Source organism: Momordica charantia (genome assembly GCF_013281855.1).
Source record: "Momordica charantia cultivar OHB3-1 chromosome 9 unlocalized genomic scaffold, Mcharantia_2.0 BLBB01000009.1, whole genome shotgun sequence".
In the NCBI taxonomy this organism is placed as follows: Eukaryota; Viridiplantae; Streptophyta; class Magnoliopsida; order Cucurbitales; family Cucurbitaceae; genus Momordica; species Momordica charantia.
The window spans coordinates 18,330,968-18,336,648 of NW_028275167.1; positions in this window are offsets into that span (position 1 = coordinate 18,330,968).

The following is a 5,681-nucleotide window of genomic DNA, read 5'->3' on the forward strand; positions in this document are numbered from 1 at the left end:
CTTTGTGAAGTAATCCACAGCAACCACAGCGAACTTGGTCTGACCCTTGCCCAAAGGGAAAGGACCAATGATATCTACTCCCCACTGCGCGAATGGCCACGGGGCCGAGATGGGGGTGAGCAGCTCCGGAGGTTGGTGGATTATGGTTCCGTAGCGTTGGCAATTGTCGCAAGTTCTAACGAACTTCTTGGCGTCCTGGCTGAGGGTCGGCCAATAGTATCCTTGTCGGATCACTTTGGCTGACAGCGACCGGGCGCCTGAGTGATTGCCGCACACTCCTTCGTGGATTTCCCTGAGGACGTACAGGCCCTCTTCAGGGGTTAGGCATCTCAATAGAGGCAGGGAAAAGCCGCGTCGGTACAATGTTCCATCTCGGACCACGAACCGAGCTGCTCGCCTTGCCAACTTTCTGCGCTCCTTGGGGTCTTGTGGTGAGTTGCCCCTAATGAATTTCCCAATCGGGTCCATCCATGAGGACTCTGGAGCGCCGATCTCCATCAGATCTGGCTCTGAGATCGAGGGATTATCTAAGATCTCGACGAGGACCGACCTGGCCAGTTCGGTCTCGTACGCAGATGCTAACTTGGCCAAGGCGTCAGCATTAGAATTTTCTGCTCGGGGAACCCGGCTTCCTTCATAAGTTCGAAACTGGGCGAGGTACGATCTGACCTTACCCAAATACTTCTCCATTCGGGAGTCTTTGGCTTGGTACTCTTCCTTGATCTGGCTCACAACCAGCTGGGAGTCGCTGAAGACCTTAACACAAGAGGCCCCCAATGCTCTAGCGATTCGCAGGCCCGCAATAAATGCTTCATACTCAGCCTCGTTGTTAGTAGTCCGGAAGTCGAACCGCAAGGCATACTCAAATCGCTCGCCTCCTGGTCCGAGTAAGAGGAACCCGGCCCCGCACCCCTTCTCATTGGAGGATCCGTCGACATAGATTGTCCACGGTAGGTCGGACTCGCTCAGCTCGGAATGTGGTGTGAGCTCGGCTATGAAATCTGCCGCTGCCTGTCCTTTCAACGCAATTCTGGGTTCGAACTGGATGTCGTACTCACTTAGCTCTATTGCCCACTTCATCAGGCGTCTAGAAGCTTCTGGCTTATGGAAGATGTTTTTTTAGGAGCAAGTTAGTGAGCACCACCACAGTATGGGCTTGGAAGTATGGTCTAAGTCGTCGGGCCGAGGTGACTAAAGCAGGAGCCAACTTTTCCATTTGGGGGTATCTGGTCTCGGCTTCGGTCATAGCCTTGCTTGTGTAGTAGACCGGGTTTTCCCGCGCTTCCTCTTGCCCGATTAGGGCCGAGCTGACGGCGCTGTCAGACACTGCTAAGTACAATTGGAGCTTGTCCCCTGGCATGGGCTTGGCGAGCAAAGGTGCCGAACAGAGGGCATGACCTTGTAAAAGTACAGACCTTGGTCCGTTATGAATGCGGTATGATCTTGATCCGGGACATGCATCTTGATTTGGTTGTACCCAGAGTAGGCATCCATGAAAGTGAGCAGTTCGTGCCCGGTGTGGCGTCCACGAGCTGATCAATCCTCGGCAGTGGGAAGCAATCTTTCGGGCATGCCTTATTTAAGTTCGTAAAATCTACGCACATTCTCCACTTTCCGTTAGATTTTTTAACTAATACAACATTGGAGAGCCACTCGGGATACGAAATTTCTCTTATGTATTCAGCTTTCAAAAGTTTGCTAACTTCCTCAACAATTACATCACTCCTCTCCTTGTTTATAGGTCTTCTTTTTTGTTTCACAGGTCGGAATGATGGATCTATGCTGAGGCGATGCGTCATAATTCGCGGGTCAATGCCAGGCATGTCCTCATGGGACCACGCAAAGACGTCCGAGTTGGATCTGAGGAAGTGGATTAGCTCCTCTCTGTCGGTGGCCCCTAGCTTGGTTCCTATGCTTACCTGCTTCTCGGGACTAAGCAGAGGAACAAGCTCGAGCTCCTCAGTGGGTGCGGCGAACTCCCTCCTTGGCAGGTCGGCCTCGAACTCGAGCATCCCATCCCTACCGGCGAGAGTTTCGAGGGCGCAGACCGATGAGCCTTTGAGTGCGGAGGCATAACACTCCCTCGAAGCGGTCTGTTCTCCTCAGACCGTGCCCACGCCATTGGGGGTGGGATACTTCAAAACTTGATGAAGTGTCGAGGGAATGGCCCGAAATGAGTGGATGATGGGTCTCCCAAAGATGGCGTTATAGGCTGATCTACCGTCAATTACCACGAACTCAGCCATTTGGGTGACCTGAGTTTGGCCCTGCCCCAGCGTGACCGGTAAGTCGATGCAACCCTCTGGGATGACCGATTCTCCAGAGAACCCAACCAGCGGTGTCGGGCTTTTCTTCAATTACGACCTTGTCCATCCCAGGGCGAGGTAGGTCGGTAAGGACAGGATGTTAGCAGATGCGCCTCCGTCTACCAGCACCCTCCTGACCACCACATGATCAATCAAGGGAGCGATCACAAGTGCATCGTTGTGGGGCAGGTGGACCTCCTCCAAGTCTGCACCGTCGAAGGTGATTGGGCAGGTCGGCCCCTGCTCCCTGATGATGCACACCTCGCGCCTGGCGGCACGAGCTAACTCCTTTCTTTTATGTCCGGACTGACCCCCGCTTGGCCCGCCGAAAATGGTATTGATGACCGCAGGTCGGTCAGTGCGCCGAGGCGACGTCCTTGAACGCTTTCGCTCTTCCTTTTTCTCTGCCGAGCTGGTCCTGGGCTTTCCCACAAATTTCTTGAAGTAGCCATCTTGAATTAGATTCTCAATTTGGCGCTTCAACTCCCAGCAGTCCGACGTGTTGTGGCCGTGCTCCCGATGGAAGCGGCAATACTTATCCTTGCTGTGCCTCTCCGGGGCTCCCCGAAACTTCTCAGGACGCTTGAGTAGTTTTTCCATTCCGGATTCCTCGATGTTCGTTAGGATCTCGGAAATTGGAATCGTGGTCGGGGTGAAGCGTTCGTAAGGTCGGCTCCTGGTGGGTCTGTTCTCCGCCCTTCGATACTCAGCTCGGCCGCTGGAAAAGGATCCCTTGTCCTTGGACTTGGGATCTGCCCTTTCTATATCTTTTCCACTTCTGCCCCGGCCGATCTTTCGTTCCGGTCGGCCGGTTTTGGTTCGGAGGAGCTCCTGTCCATCGATGACTTTCTTCGCCTTCTGAAGCACCTCGGCGAAGGTGGCCGGGGCCTCCTCTCCAAGTTTCACCGTGAGGGCTTCATCGGCTAGACCGGTGAGAAAATAGCACATGGCCGAGTCATCGGAGCAGCGTGCGACCTTCAACTGCTCCTCCTGGAATCTGGTGACATATTCTCGCAGCGTCTCACCCTCCTTCTGTCTGATGGTGGCAAGATGGGTCGCTATCTTTTTGTCATAATGCCGAGAAGAGAACTGGGCGAGGAACTCCCTTCTCAGCTGAGAGTAGGTCGAGATCGACCTGGCTGGCAGTCTCCGATACCACAATCGCGCGCTGCCAGTAAGCGCGATCTGAAAGGCGCGGCATTTGATTGCGTCTGATGCCGCTTGGAAGTCCATGAGGCCTTCAAAGACCTCAACATAATCCTTGGGGTCCTTCGACCCATCATAAGGCTTCACGGTAGGAGCTTTGAACTTCGGAGGGATCGGTGCTTCCAAAACGTCCGAGGTGAAGGGCGATTCTCCCAAGTCGCCATCGTTCAGTGAGCCTTCTTTCTGCTTACATTTGGCCTTTAAGGCCTCCACCTGAGCATCAAGTTTGCCCCTCAGCTGGTCGAACTCCTCCCTTGTGATCACCCCTGCAGGAGTTGCTGGGTTGTGAGAGGATTCAGCCTGCTGGTTGGAGCTCCTGTGTGAGCAGGATGGTGACTGTCCTTTTCGGAGAAATGAGCTTCTCTTTTTGTTGAGATGCTCACGGAGGTCTCCCCTCTGGCGAGTGTGTCCCTCGCTCTCGTTGTCTTCGGGACGTTCCTCCTCGACTGGGCTGAGGTGGGAACCCCTTTGCTCGCGTACGTCCACGCGCGTCACTCGATTTTCAGATCGGGACCCTGCGCCTGCAGCTAGTATCATTTCGTTATACATTTCCTCCATGGACCGCATTTGTCTGCGCATTGCCTCCATTTCTCTCTGGAGTGCATCAAAGTTCTCACTTGTTGGAGCCGGGGCTGGACCCCGGGCGCCCTTCCTAGAGGTCCCACATCGGCCACGGGTGGCCTTGGATGTCCTCGGGTGCGCAGGCGGTAGAACAGGCGCGGTGATTCGTGCCGACCTGCGTAGGGGTTCTGTTGCTAGGCCGTCGTGACCTTACCCCTCTACCGCTGCTGCTCCGACCTCCCTCTGGTGGGCATCACTGGCAGCTAGGGTCCTTCGGTCTGCCGTATTGGTCGAGTTTGCGGGTTGAACCATTTTCGCTCGCGTGTTGGTTCTAAAGACTTGGGATGACTTAGATTGTCCTTCCCACAGACGGCGTCAAATGTTTATGCAAGGATATGCACAACAGTGTATTTCAGATTGCAGCTCGAACTCGGCCTCCGGACCGACCTGAATACTTGGGCGGACCTGCACAAAAGGGTAAGCACTCCGACGATCAAGTCAGTATAGGTCGGATTCCCAGTTTAGTTCGAGGTCAGAAATCATCGTACCTGATCGTGGAGTGAAGTCCTCTACTTATGGGTGGTAGTCCCGCTAATCTCGCGACGGTTACACCCGGTAATCTCGGGACCGTCGGTTACACCCGGTAATCTCGGGACCGACGGTTATACCCGATAATCACGCCGCTGACAGTAGCTCACATCGACCCCCACCGAGCTTCCCGGTAGGTCGGACCTCGGCCAGGTTCACCTCGGCCCTCATACTTAGCATCTGTCAACGCCAGTGGTGGTGATCTCGGTCGTCCGAGCTGGGCATGACTCACGAGTCATCTTGGAGCACCAATAGGGGTCCTCCACGTGTCCAGGGTATTCTCTTCCCCAAACATTGTCTATTATGTAAATTTATGGACTATATTAGATATGTCAAGAACCTATGATGTAATTTTGTGGAATATCTTAAATATTTCTAATTAATTTTCTGGAATGTCTTAAGTATTTCTAATTAAATGTACAAGTATTATGTATGTTATATGAACACATTTTTTTCAAATAAAACATTTTTTTTTTACTTTAAATTACAGGATCTTGCCCCAAATTATAGTGAACTATTTGTCTGATTTTAAAATTAAACTTCTGTGGCAGTTCAACAGAACAAATGAAGAAAAATATGGTTCAAAAATATATAAATTAACAAATGTAAATTTCGAAATAGATAGATCAATTTTGCCTTCTAAAACACATTTACAAATTTAATTAGACTATATCAAATATTTAACATTTTTTTAAGAAACAAATAAAATTTTTTTACTAAACCCAGGCTACCCAACCCTGCACCCCAAACACAGACTACACAAACCCAGGGTACCCAACCCTGCACCCCAAACACAGGCTACACAAACCCAGGCTATCCAACACCCAACATCAAACCCCCAGGTTACCCAAATCCAGGCTACTGATTCGGAACCCCTGGGCCAAACCCCCTTAGACAACACAAACCCTCGTTGTTCTTCCTATAAATAAGAGTCTTCCCACCTCCATTTCTCTTCATCAGCTTTCTCATTTTCAATATCACCAAATCAAAGCCTTCCCTTTCAACCAAATGGATGCTGAA